This window comes from Zalophus californianus, chromosome 9, assembly GCF_009762305.2.
Source record: "Zalophus californianus isolate mZalCal1 chromosome 9, mZalCal1.pri.v2, whole genome shotgun sequence".
NCBI lineage: Eukaryota > Metazoa > Chordata > Mammalia > Carnivora > Otariidae > Zalophus > Zalophus californianus.
In genome coordinates this window covers 50,761,054-50,775,726 of record NC_045603.1, presented here as the reverse complement: position 1 = coordinate 50,775,726, position 14,673 = coordinate 50,761,054, and the positions used below count along the sequence as shown (strand labels likewise).

At 39.6% G+C, this 14,673-nt stretch overlaps 1 protein-coding gene and 1 long non-coding RNA gene across 2 annotated transcripts in view; one reads left to right on the top strand and one right to left on the bottom strand.

Moving 5' to 3' along the window:
* Positions 1-1,068: 1,068 nt before the first annotated feature.
* LOC113922680 lies at positions 1,069-14,378 on the bottom strand. Its single transcript, XR_003520034.2, has 4 exons — positions 14,266-14,378; positions 9,632-9,686; positions 8,233-8,311; positions 1,069-1,196 (listed from the first exon to the last, which is right to left on the bottom strand). It is a non-coding gene; the product is annotated as an uncharacterized LOC113922680 (long non-coding RNA).
* MSRB3 (methionine sulfoxide reductase B3) overlaps positions 14,302-14,673 on the top strand; it is a 165,469-nt gene continuing 165,097 nt past the window's right edge. The window contains exon 1 of the mRNA XM_027594869.2: positions 14,302-14,434. The gene's annotated coding sequence lies outside the window, so the exon portion shown is untranslated. The remainder of the gene's footprint in view (positions 14,435-14,673) is intronic.

The window sequence follows — 14,673 nt, the reverse complement described above, 5'->3', positions numbered from 1 at the left end:
AGAAATTGGACAGATTTTATTTTAGTTTAGGGGAAATCGGCCCCTTACATAAATTCTGGTAGTTGTGTAAAGTGATGAGCATTTTTATAGGTCAATTTGGCAATACATTTAAAAAAATGTTTTAATCTTCATACCCTTTGACTTTATGTTTTAATTTAGGAGTTTATTCTGAAGAAATGATCAGAAATGACATGAAGAGATATGAAAATGATACTCATTACAGCTTTATACTCTGATAAAAATGAGAAACAATTCTACAAAAATGAGAATGGATTATGGATTATCATGATGGAATCATGGGCAGTCATTAAAATGTCTTTGGAGAATAAGGTATGGAAAATATTGTCTGTATGCTGCTTAAATTGCATGTACATTATTTCAAATACACTATATTTCATCTCATATACTCTTAATTGGATGAGGTATTGTTTTCTCTGGCACTAAGAAAGAAAACAACAACAAAAATAACCCCCAAGATAAGAATTCTGATAAAAGACCCTGGCATAAAGCTAGGCAGAGTCAGGATGAATGAGAACTAGACTCGTCTCTGGAAAGGGACAGCAAAGAAACCAGTTGGTCCTCATTCAGAGTGTGATTCTAATTCCTACCACCAACCACCATGATCCAGAAAGCTTCAAGCAAAGAGAAAATAGAGTGTTCCCAGTTGGTAGTTCTCACAGGTAGAAGCAAACGTAAGTCCCCTGGCAGAAATTGGACTTCATGCAGATAGGTAGCAATTTTTTTTTTCTTTTGTAACTTTTTCAGTGACTTTGTAAAGACCCCGTTGATTCTAAAATGAATTTCTATATTAGAATTGTTAGAAATGAAAAATTGTGTCTAGGATGGAAAGAGCATACTATATACATGCAATTGGAGGGAAGTACTCTGAAATTTAGCAGTGAAGTCCAATCTGTTGGATTACATATGTATTTTACAAAACTTCTCCATGAACATTCATTACATATATTTAAATTTTTACCTTAATTAGGATTCCCATAATTATTTTTAGTCCATTTTCTTAATTTGGTCTCCTCTGTTAGCATATTTTGAATCATTACCAAGCTTTGGCAGTGAAGCTTAGGCATTTTAGACTTTTTATAATTTCAGGACTTTGGAAAAGAGCTATATTTTGGCTGCAGACCTGTGGGTTGTTACTGTTAGCAGGTATATGAAAAGTCTTCCAAAATACTGGATCCCTGCATTGAAAGAGAAAAAAAGAAAAAGGAGGAGTGTTTAACAGCACAGTCTCTGGAGTGAGACCCAGGCTCAAATTTCAGCCTTGACATATACTAGTTTTATGACTTTAGGCAAGTTATTTAAGTAGTCTAAGACTCAGTTTCCTCATTTTTAAGAATGATAATTGTATAGTTGAGAGAATGAAATGAAATAATGTAAAATGCCCATCATATAATATCATTTCTAAATCAAAGGTTTGTGGGACCAACTGCTTGAAAATGTGATTTATTTTTAATATCCCTTTGCTCTTTTTCATTGTAGTCACTCTTAACAATGGTCATGCGTAAGACAGATCTTTGAAGATTCATAATCTCTTCAGTGCTTCCCTTTTTAAATGACATATTCCCTATCTGCAAATAGAAAAATGATTAGCATAACCTTGATGCAGAAAAGGAAAATTTATAGGCCAGTCTCACTGAACAAAGATGCAAAAATCCCCAAACTAAAGTGGCCAGCAAACCAAATCCTGCAACACACAAGTAAGAATTATACATCATAACCATGTTGGATTTATTCCAGGAATGTAGGACTAGTTTGACATTAGAAAATCAGTATAATTTGTCACATTAATAGAATAAATGAAATAAATATCATCTCATTTAGATGCAGTAAACTATCTAATAAAATTCAAATTCCATATGCCTTTTTGTAAGAAAAGTAATTCTTAGCAAACTAGAAGGGAACTTCTTAAATCTCATAAAAATTATTTACCAAAAACCTAAAATGAACATATTAATGGTAAATTCTCTGGTCTGTCCTTATTGGGTACAGTTTTGAAACCTGTTTTGACTTCTTCCTTTATTTCTAAAACAGGTTATTGTTGTTCTTCACTATTAACTATTTTTGTTCTTTTGAAACTAATGTATTCTCCCATTTTATCTTACTTGAAATGATAAACCTTGATAGTCTTTCAACTCTCCTAAATTATGCATTTTATTGTTAGTTTTTCCCAACTATTGTGTTGCAGAATTCTTCCTTTTTATGCTCAGTGCTTGTGCTCTCAAAAGGCAGAAAATCTAAATGTAAATTTATTTTTCTCAATGTGAATAACACCGAGATTTAGATCTCAGCTATGACAGTGTTCTAGAATTATCATCATTGGAACTATGGTAGTGTCGGTAATTAGAGTTGTGTCAGCTTCTGACTGGAATGGACCAGTTGTATTTCACCAATGACTGTCTACAATCAGTCCTGTGTTATTAAAATGTTCCTTACTATGATGCTAAACATAAAGGCTGGTATAATCTTTTGCCTATAGGAGTCTTAGAGGCTAATTTTATGGTGAGGCTCTGTTTTATGGTGTACATCCTTGGAAAATACCAGGAGCAACAGAGATGAGTGGAGAGCAGACAGTGAATGAGCAGGAGAGACTGCTTCTGTGAGCAGTCCTGTGGGTTGAATCCTCTCCTCACATTGGAAGAGCTAGCCATGAGCCTTGTATGTATACTCATTCTGTTATTCATCATTGTAAATTATACATAGTTTCACATTTAAATAAACCACATTTTCAAAAATTACAACGTGTCATATCTCAATAATCGTCTAATTATATACAGAATTACCATTTTCATTTTCCATTATGCTTTAATAACATGGAAAAAATCAAAATTGCCTTTCTTGGTTTTCCTCAAGGGTAGTTGAATATACTTAAAATACTATTTCGTTCTAATTATGACAGAGCCTTATCATATTTGGAGATTGGTGGAATAAATATTGCCCCATGTAATTGATATGTTTAGAGAAGTAGGCTATTTTCATTATGTTCAGAAAAAATATGTACTTATAATACAGTGTATCATATTCTAGTATTAGACTGGTACAGAAAATGCCTATTTACCTGGAGTAATTTTTAAAGATATGTCTTAAATTTAGTTATTTCAGTTACCCAAGAGTTATAATCTGATTTTAAAATAACCAATTTTCAAAGAATATAATAAAATATTCACAGTGCTAAAACTCTGGGGAGCTTAATTTAATCACTGATGACTCAGGAAGCAAGTTAGAATCTTGCAGTGCCTCATTTCATAATGAACCTCTCTTAATGTAGCGTAAAGTGAAAATTCTAGTTATTTGAATTTCCTATTTGGATTATGAGTAAACATATATATTTTGTAAGTCATGAAAGCTGTGTTATATACGCCTTCATGTATTTTTCTATAATCCTGTCTACCCCTGTTACAGGCTTTTTAGAAAAGAGAGGTTGAAACTTACTCTCCTCGATTGGAAAGTAGACATGAAAAATTACTCTGGTTACTCTAAACCTGAATTTCTCAAAGAAGGACATGTGGACCACCTCTCTTAGAATCATCTGGGGTGGGGCACCTGGGGGGCTCAGTCATTGAGCGTCTGCCTTCGGCTCAGGTCATGATCCCAGGGTCCTGGGATCGAGCCCCACATCGGGCTCCCTGCTTGGCGGGAAGCCTGTTTCTCCCTCTTCCACTTCCCCTGCTTATGTTCCTGCTCTCGCTGTCTCTGTCTCTGTCAAATAAATAAATAAAATCTTTTCATATGGGGTTCTTGTTAGAAATGCAGATTCCTGAATCCTTCACCCAACCTGCTGAATCACTGTATCTGGTAAAGATCCCAGGATAGTAACAGGCTCTCCAGGTAATTCTGACAAAAGTTTGAGACTCGTTGCCAGATGGCTTCTGGATCTGAGATCTCAACCTAGGGTAGGCAGCACCTAAATCATTCCTCCCGTGGATGTTGATACAGGAAAAAAGTGACAAAGATTGAAATGGGTGTGCTACTTCCCATAGAGTATGAGAACAGGAAATAATATGTTCTGCCGTCAGACCAAAGGAATTTTAGAGGCAAAGCTGGAAATAGTTCAGAGCTGTTTCAGTCATATTTATAACATCATTGCTTACTTAAGGTATAGATTTCTTATGTGTTTTTCTTTATTGATGTGAAGTAACACAAAGTTAGCTGAGCATCATTTGATTCATTTGGAAAATGTTTTTATTGTTTTAATGCTTTGCTTTTACTCCCAAACACTATAGTAAATGTCTCTTTGGGGTTTCTTTCCACTGAATATTTTGAGTTTTCAGAGCTTTGGTTTTGATATAATTACATATTTTCATTAATGCAAGCCAATTTTACTTGCAGTTCTAGTTGTAACTGGGCTTATTACTGGGAGCAGAATATAATGGTTTTTAGAAGAAACTTTTTCTTTTTTTCATTTTATGCCGTTGTGGAAAGATAAGCGGATGATAGTTTTATTTGGCCCATTTGTTTTTCCTATGAGAGTTGAAACATGTATAAATTCACCACCTCCCTCCTTCCCCCTTCAACAATACCCTTTCCATCCTCCCACCCCCATTTGAAGGGTCAGTCAACAGCGCTTATTTATTAAGCGCTCATTACACTATGGGAACGTACAAAAGAAGACTCTACTGTCCTTTTCAATATTCTGTTACTGTTGAGAATTCAGTCAGTATCCAAGTCTTGCCCCATAGCTCTACTACCCCAAAGTTTGCAAAACTCACTTTTGCTCAAGGGCAGCTTTCACTAAGCCACAGGTCGGTCATGAAGGCTGGCCTTACTTTTCCCCTCTACCTGCCTTCTCCAAAATGCTCCCCAGCCCTGTGTGCTGTGGCCCTTCTGGTTTTACTGTGGGCTGTTCTTGAAATACTGTTGATCATCAGTTCTGAATCCTAGTCTGTCCCTATGTTTATAAGAGGAATGGGTTGAAACCGGACTGCTTTCTCCTTGCTATCTGGACCTTTTAGCCTCCACAAATGAGGCACCAGCACCTGGGGAAGATAATTTCAGACAGAATCACAAAGTAGGAGAGAGATGGGTTAAAGCTCTGTAGCACTACTTTGGGTTTTCACCTGGCATCACCCAGGGGATAAGACCTTAAGGGTTGGAAGCTTTTAGAGAAAGTCACCTTCCTGAATGCTCCTGCCTGCCCTGCTTTCAGGTTTGTATTACCACCTCAAAAAGAGTTCCTTCTTTGAATCTTCCACCTGCCCCTATTCCTCCACTGAAAGAGACATCCTTGTCTGAGCCTGTCTTCCTTCCCACCGCTACCATACACTGTGCAGTCAAGGAAGGCCACAGATTTGGGCTGTGTAGAGAAAAACTACCTGCCTGGTCTCACACGTGTCTGTGCATGCGTATGCACATATAGGTGGGGGGGTGATAGACAAACTGACTATGGGTCCTCCAATTCATGTTTGTTTTTTTAAGATTTTATTTATTTGAGACAGGAGAGAGTGTGCAAGCATGAGCGGGGGAGGGGAGGGGCAGAGGCAGGGGGAAGCAGGCTCCCCACTGAGCAGGACCTGAGCCAAAGGCCGACGCTTAACCCACTGAGCCACTCAGAAACCCATCCAATTCATGTTTCTTACTCAGTATTCTCTCCGAGGCAACTGTGAGCTGGTGGTTTCTTTGCTGATTAACCCCTGTGTTAAGCGGGCGCGTACACATGCATTCATGTAGATTGTACTGGACAGTGTAAAACATGTATATTGAGAATAGAATATAGCCACATTATTAGTAAGGCTCATGCCCTGGCTGGAAAATAAATAGGTCTGTAAAGAACTATTTGGCATCTTTATGGGTCTCTTCAGGAGCCACCAAAGAACTGGGCTAGATCTTAATGACTTTCTCTCCATTTCACAGTGGTCACATTGCACACATTTGTATCAGAATCTGCCTCAGAGAAGTAAGAGGATGAAGGCAGGAGTAAGTTCACCAGTCTCTCTTTAGGGTTGCCAGAGTTAGCAAACAAAAGTATAGAACGTCCAGTTAAACTGAGTTTCAGATAAACTAGGAATAATGCTCAATGGAATACTTAGGACATACTACAAATTATTTGGTGTTTATGTAGAATTTAGCTTTATCTGCATATCCTGCGTTTTATCTGGCAACTCCTATCGCACATCTTGTTCATCTCTAGTCTTACTGCTACTATCTTAGACTAGGGACTCTACCTTCAAGTCTGGGTATTTGCACCTGCCTGGGTGGCCTTCTCAATGGTACTCTTCTAATTTACCCCCATTGCCTGCCACACACTAAATTTTTTAAAACGATTTTCATTAAGTTTCTCTTCCACACAAGAAATTATGCTCCAAAGTGATTTTCAGTGTGCAATTGTATATTAAATTTTGTGTGTATTCCTGTTATGCATTTTCCTTAGGGGACCTTTTTCTTTTATCAGAATCTCAAAGAGGCATCTTCAAGCTATGTAAAGAACTGTGGCTTATACAAAGAAACAAAAGTGGGTGAATTTAGAAAAATGCACTTCACCTCAATCATGACTTTTCCTTTAGACATCAGTAGTTTGAAAGCCCCCTCATATCATTCGACTTGCACCAAGATCTTGCAGAATAGGCAGGGCAGACAAAATTACTTTCAAAGATAAGGTCACTAAATTCCAGAGATGTGAATTCGAAAGTCATACACAACTATTACATGGCATAGCCAGAGTTTGAATAGAAATCTGCCAACTGCAAGTTTATTTCTCTCTCTACTTTTACGGGCCACCAACTTTAAAAAATATAAAAACTTTGGTATAATATTTTAAGCTATAGTTTTAAAACTACTTTGTATATATTTGAACCTCAGAAAGGTTTCTGTCCATCTCTGAAGAGATGTTCTTATTCCCTTCTGTCTAGTGGACCTTGTCACTTAGCTGTCAATTACACACCACAACTATTGGATGTTTGGCCATCTGACCTATAGGGACGGCTTTTCAATGTGGTCACGTGGTGGAATATACCCGTATTCCATTGCTACTATTCCTCAAGTATTTAGAGACTATCAGGATGTTTCAGAGTCAGTTTATAAGTCCTTATAATAATAAAAATCATTAATATTTTATGTTTACTCATTTGAAAGCATAAAAAGGGAGTAACAATGTAGCTATTCATCTATTCTGTTTGGTTCTAAATTTTGTCTTTTTCCACAAATCAAATGTGTTCTCAAAAAAATAAAAAATAAGAGCTTCATTTGCCTCTCAGGTTTCTGTACTTTTCCTCCTACCTCTTTAGCCTCACCACCTTTTTTTTTCTCTTTTTAAATCATTTTATTTTTTTCATCATGATAAGTGCAATCTTTAATCCCCATCACCTATTTCCCCCATCTCACCCTCCCTCTGTTAACCATCAGTTCTCTGCAGTTTAGTCTGTTTCTTGGTTTGTCTTTTTTTTTTCCTTTGCTCATTTGTTTTGTTTCTTAAATTCCACATATGAGTGAAATCATATCGTATTTGTCTTTCTCTGACATATTTCACTTAGCATAATACACTCTAGTTCCATCCATGTCATTGCAAATGGCAAGATAGCATTCTTTCTTATGGCTGAATAATCTATTCTATACACACACACACACACACACACACACACCCATCATCTTTATGCATTGGTGGACACTTGGGCTACTTCTATAGTTTGGCTATTTTAAATAATGCTGCAATAAACAGGGGTGCATGTATCCCTTCAAAGTAATGTTTTTGTATTTGGGGGGTAAATACCCAGTAGAGCGGTTCCTGGATTGTAGGGTAGTTCTATTTTTAATTTTTGAGGAACCTCCATACTGTTTTACACAGTGGCTGCACCAGTTTGCATACTCTGAGGGTGCCCTTGCTGGCCTTTTTTTTTAATCTATGGACTTCTCATGATTTATATGTCATTTTTATGCTATCTGTAACCCAGCCAATCCCTCTATATATGCAACTTTCATATTTAATTGTCTAGATGAACATATGTGTCTAAAAGCCAGTTCAAACTTAACGTGGAAAACTGAGCTGCTAATGTACTACCGCACCACCTACTTCCATGTCATCCCTATCTCACGAAATGGCAATTCTGTAATGCCCAGGGGGGAAAAAAAGGAAAAGAAAAAAGTATAGAGACGTTCTTAACTTTTCTTTCTTTCAAACCCTATATTTGGTATGTCAGCAAATCTTGTGGGCCCTTCCTTCCAAATATATCTTGAGTTTTCGCCACCTCCATTGCTTCCCTACCCCAAATCACAATTCTCTCTCACCTGGAGTACTTCAAGAACCTCCTAACTGGTCTCCCCTTCTGTCTCTGCACTCCTTAACAGAACAGCCAAAGAAAGTTCTCTGTGAAAATATAAATCAGATCGTGTCGCTCCTCTGTGTAAAGCCTATTATAGTTTCCCATCTCACTACAAAAGAAGCCAGAGTCCTTATAAATGACCCATAAGACCCTACGTGATTGCCTCTTGGGCCACAACATTTGATGCTCGCTCCACAGCCCCTTTCCCCCTCTTCTCCCCGTGCCAGCCTCCTGGATGGTCCTCCTACAGGGCCTCTCTGCCTCTGCTTTGGGTGTTTCCTCTTTGCTTGCTGTTCCTCTTTTCTCAGACACTAGCATGGCTTCCTTCTTTCTTGTATGTCTTTAATGTTTCTTTCCCAACACTATTAGCAACCTTCCCTGCCTTATTTCTCTTGTTAGCAGTTATCACTTTAACATACTAAGTGTATTACCAGTTTACCTTATTATCTATCCAGTTCAAAGTAAGCATTAGTAAATATTTGTAGAATGAATGAATGCAAAGATGATTTTCCTGTGTTGAAGATATTAAAAAATTTCATCATATATTTTGATGGCAAATCTAAAAGTGGTTTTCACAAAGTAGTTTGAGTAATGATAAGTGTGTGTAGCCTTCTAATAGGACTACTTTGAGGAAGTGAAGACTTAAAAACATTTGAAAACACTATTAGTAAACCTGGATTAAGTATAAAAAGTATTTGAAGAAAACATGTGTTGAAAGAATCAACTAAATCTGAACAGACTTCCTTAAGAGGTGATTATGAATACAAATGTAGGACTCTGACCTGTGAAGAGAAACTATGAGTCATTTCAGACAGGAAATCATATCAGATAAAGCTTAAAGGCAAAGAGTGACTCTGGTGATTGGAAGTTGGTAAGTGATGATAAAAGTTAATAAAATTAGTATTATATTGATATTTATTAAGGAATTACCATTAGCTAGCATGGGACTAAGTGCTAAGCATCATGAGTGGTAGGTATCTTTATTTTTTCATTCTATAGAGAAGAATATCAAAGCTTGGAGTAGTTAAGTAACTTGCCTATTGTCCCATGAGCTTTAATGGTGGAGGCCATGCTTGAATTTAGATGTCTGATGCCAAAGCCCAGGTCCCTGACCAGTGAGTAGAACTATCTGATTTTGAGATTAGGTTCTAATGGCAGCTCGCAGGGTGAAATTTAGGCAGAGGTAAAACTACTGCAGAAAATCCTGTAGGGAGGCACCATTTTGGAGAGCAACATAGCTTCTCCCAGAAAGCCCAACACAGCCAGGGTTCTTTACCATTGGATCAGATTGTGGCTGCTTTGGCTGAACAACACATGAAGGAGGTAGTTTGTGGTTAGGGACAAGTTATGTGAAAAATACACACCTTTAAACACCACATGCACATGCTGTGGGGTTAGATGTTCTCCATATAAGAAGCACTGAGAGATGGAGTGAAAGAGTAGAATCAAGTTCACCATCAGAATTTTCCTGTACAACTTAAAATATTCATTCTTTTAATGTTTTTAAAAGATTTATTTATTTTAGGGAGAGAGCACACGTGCATGCACATGGGGGCAGGAGCAGAGGGAGAGAATCTTCAAGCAGACTCCCTACTGAGCACGAAACCCCACGAGGGGCTCTACCTCACGACCCAGGAGATCATGACCTGAGTCGAAACCAAGAGTCAGACGCTTAACCAAATGAGCCACCCAGGTGCCCCCAAAACGTTCAATCTTGCTCCTTCCCCTTCTCTTTAATTTTGTGTATGGAGCTGATGTCGCATATACTGCTTTATGTGACAGAATCTTGCTAACAGTCAAGCAGCTTTTTTTGGTCTAGAGAGGATTATTTAATTCTCTAAAACATTGAAAATCTTGTTAAATATTTATGGCTTGTTGTAGTATAACCACATATCCAACGCTAGTAGAATCAGGCAGCACATCAGTCATGGGAATACAACAAATTTCTCCAGAATTAATCAACAAAAGGGATGGCTTCAACTGTGTAACATAAAAGAAGGCCATTTGAGATGCAGCAAAATTATTTTACCATGCAAAGATGGACAATGCGAATTTTAATTGAGTCTTTATCTTTATTTAGGGGCCCCCCTTCCTGACCTGGTGCAGAGTCCTTGTCCTTTTAGTACATCTGGTGACTGGGGGCTGGAAGTGTGTCATGAAAGTGGAAATTCTTTTTCAGAATCAGAGAAAATTTCAGGTGTCTCCCTTAAGTCAGCATTGACTCTGTGTCCCTCATGTTGAGAGTAGTTCTCAGCCTCACTCTCACCCCACCCCACCACACTGAGGCAAGGGGCACACTTTCACCAGTATAAAAGTGTTCTCAGCACGAGTGAGTCACACCATTCTATTTCCCAGGAGAGGAAAGCAGAATTTGGGGGGTTTGGATTGAGTGTAGTTCGAAAAACTTTCTCCTGGAGAGTCTTTTACATCCTCCTGTGAGGTAATTCCCTTACTCTCCCATCAGTCATTATTGGTTTAAAACAATGGCGCCTGATAAATGTTCATTGAATTTAAGTACTAACTTAGGGTTTCTGTTTCTGACCCCGGCTGGGGGCTTTTGAGTACTATCTAGTCCTAACCTGTCCATTCTCCTGTTTGCAGTTGTTGGCAGTTCCTTGGGGTATGCCAAGTAAAGGCTGCCCCGACGCTTTGTGTAGTGGCTGAAAGGATTTTATTGAAGAGCTGAGCACAGTATGTTGGCGAGATTGCAGCTTGAAAGACTGTCCTGCCTACAGACTCCTTTTATTTATTTTATTTATTTATTTATTTATTTTTTTTTTTAAAGATTTTATTTATTTATTTGAGAGAGAGAGAGAATGAGAGAGAGCACGAGAGGGAAGAGGGTCAGAGGGAGAAGCAGACTCCCCGCTGAGCAGGGAGCCCGATGCGGGACTCGATCCCGGGACTCCAGGATCATGACCTGAGCCGAAGGCAGTCGCTTAACCAACTGAGCCACCCAGGCGCCCCCCTACAGACTCCTTTTAAAAGAGGCTGCCCCAACCACAAACCCCTAAGAAGGTAGCAATGCAGTCTGTTTCTTCAGCATTGGTGCTATGTTGTGTAGAATGTTAGCCTTCCATCCTAGTCACAGCTGGAGTAGGAGAGGACACCTGGCTTAGAGGTAGCCAGTCTGTGGGCTGCCCAGTGGCTTCTGAGATTGCCTCATGTAAGAACTTTCCCCAAAAAGGACAATGGTGATAGAATCAGATTCTCCCCTCTGGGGCATTTGATCATGAACTACAGACAGACAACTGGCAGCAAGTGGAAAGAAAGAGCTATGGTTGTGCAGTTTGAATTACGGCTGTGTTCTGAAGACATTTTATGAGGAGCTGGGGCAGTGGTGTGTTGGCTCTCACAGGCCCGAGAGCTGGTTGTGTGCATCTCTTCCCCACTCTGCCTCAGGTTGGGGGGAGTATTGACACCACATCAATTGGTTTTTGTTACAATTGAGGTCTCCCTCCTCCAGAGCTGGTTGTTAAAAATTTACTAGCACACCACTGGGTAGGGGAAGGGATGGTATATAGGGAGCAGAGGAAGCAGTTACCTCTTCTGGGTCCTTTGTCTTAAAAACAAACAATGTTTAAGGTAATATGTTAACATGATTAGTATTAAGATTATAATAAAAAAAAGACGTTAGAGAAGACATTGTGAAATATATGATTTGAATATCAGCGGCTAAATTACAAAGCTCATTGGAATGTGGTCAGAGGGTAGTACCTTTCCTCTTCCTGGTACTTATCAAAAGGCACAACCTCCACCTCCCAGGCCCACAAAGGATGACCTGACAAGCCGGTTAAGTCTCTGGTCTTATTTCCACATGTATTCTTTACCCCTATTACTTGAGGTAACTTGAGTGCACACCAGTTACTTAAAACCACAAGAGCCCAGTGAATACAGTTTTTGAGTTCCTTTTTTTCTTTTCTTTTTTAAATGTAGGGAAAATGGGACAGATTCGTACAGTAAAGAGAACATATATGATTTTGGAAGGAGGTTTGAATTCCAATACTCCTTCACCCCTTCCTGGTAGCATAATTTACCTACGCCTCAGTCTCCTTAGCTGTAAAATAAGGATAAAGGATAATAAGCTCAGAGATATTTGTAGGAATTAAATGAAGAACCATGTGTAAAACATCTAGCACAGTGTCTGGCACTTGTTATGCACTCAAGTAACTTTAGCTCTTTTCTCTTCTCTTTAACTTATTGAAGCCTTGAAAACATCTGGTGTGTAGGGCGCCTGGGTGGTTGGGTCGGTTGAGGGGGCCTACTCTTGGTTTTGGCTGCAGTCGTGATCTCGGGGTCCTGGGGTCGGGCATGCCCTTGGGCTCCGCGCTCAGTGCAAAGTCTGCTTGTTCCTCTCCCTCTGCTCCCCCCCCCTCAAATAAATAGATAGAATCTTTAAAACAAAACAAAACGAAAACAAAAAAACCCCAGCTGCTGGTTTTGCGGTCAAGTCAGCAGAATTGCAGATACAATTACTAAACTCTCCACTTATATTACTATGAACTAGGTTGTGGGATAATGCATTGTTATAATTTTATGTTTTTGTATATAAGGTCAACTAAAATATTTGAAATATAGCTATGATTATTACATTCCTTTGAAACAAGCTTTTCCCTACACTTGGCTCAGAACTGCTATATGTCAGTCCACAAATTACTGTGCTCATTTCCTTTTGTTTTTAAACAACCTGTTAGATTATGGGCAAAGAACTATGTTAGATGTTATAAGGGAATTAAGAAAAACAGATGCTTGGATAGCCTGGGTGGCCCAGTCAGTTGAGCATCCAGCTGTTGGTTTTGGCTCAGGTCATGATCTCAGGGTCCTGGGATAGAACCCTGTGTTGGGCTCCATGCTCAGCGGCAAGTCTGCTTGAGATTCTCTCTCTCTCTCTCTCCCTCTGCCCCTCCCCCTGGCTTGAGTGCTCTCTCTCTCAAATAAAAATAAATAAATCTTAAAAAAAAAAAAACAGGTGCTTATACCCAGTTAAATATACAAAAAAGAGAAAAGGGAGTGAATATTCAATTGTTTTCCTGAATATTCCCCTCCCACCGCCCAGCTTCTAGGTACCTAAATTGAATAATATCCATATGTCTTTTAAATCCCTTATTTACTGTATTACAGCTTATTTACCCTTAGTTTACTTAGATCATCTGCCCTTAGCCTCATTATCACTGCTAGTATATTAAGGGTGAAATCTGCCCTTTTGCCAGGAGTAATTCATGGGATGTGGTGTTTCTCAGTACCAAATGATTTAAGGGGAGCTTTTTGCAAATGGAGTGGTTTTTGGCATATGGGCCTTAATAATTTGCTAGAATTAAATTTGTTTTGAAGTTTCTGATTTTCAAATAAGCATTTTCAAACAAGTAGCGTGATGTACAAATTACCACACTTTAGTTCATACTAGAATAACCCATACTCTAAATCTGTTTGGCATTTACCCCTTAAGAATTTTGCATCAATAAATCATTTTTGTAGCATCTTAAAATGTTCCTAAGTAATTATATAACATCTTGCATCTGCACAGCCTGTCGTGTCAGTGTGAGTAAAAAAATAATAAATTATAGTAATTAAGACAATTACGTTGTCTTGAAAAGCTAAGGGTCATTTGGACTTGATTACTGGAGGAGTTACCAGTGCCAAAGAAAAGGCAGGGAGTTAGTAGCTTGGGCCTGTAATTAAACATCTGGGACTGACATTTTGGCCATCAGAGGTAGCACCTTTTGAATAAATTTCAACATTGCCTTTTAGACAAGCTACAACAAATACAAAGTAAGGGGAGGAAGAGAGGTTGGTGGTGGAAAGGACAACTGGTCTCAACATCAGCATGTAACTACTGTGAGCACTTGTCACGCAGCCTGCCTCCGCCGCATATAAACGCTCGCCTGGAAGGCAGGAGGGTGGTTTTGTGTCTTACAATGCCTGTTTGTTGTGGATTGGATGGCTCACCTGAATGTGCGGAACTGGCAGTGCCTCTCCCGCCTCACCCTCCCACACTTACAGAAGTATTTGCCAGATCTTTTTATCCTCTCCTGACCAAAGCTCTCAGGTGATCAGGGGCAGCGCCGGAGTCTCGTCAAACCCCTTAGGCGTCTTCCATCGCGTCCTTGGCTCGCTGTCCGGTCTCCTGCTGGTGGTTTCTCTCTTTTCTACCCCGTCAGGGGTCTCAGGTGGGACCTGGGTGGGGCGCTCGGCTCTGCTTTTGGGCCCCAACCCTGGAGAGGGATGCTCCCTGGCAGAGAGATTCCACCTTCTGCTCGCGCTCGCGGCCGGCAGCCTCGCGGCGGCTGTGGACGACGAGGATTCGGAGGAGGAGGGAGTTGGCGGCCGCCGAGGCCGGGCAGCGGGCCCTGTCCGCGGCGGGCGCGCTCCGCGGTCCTCCCTCGCTCGTCTCCCATGCTCATATTTG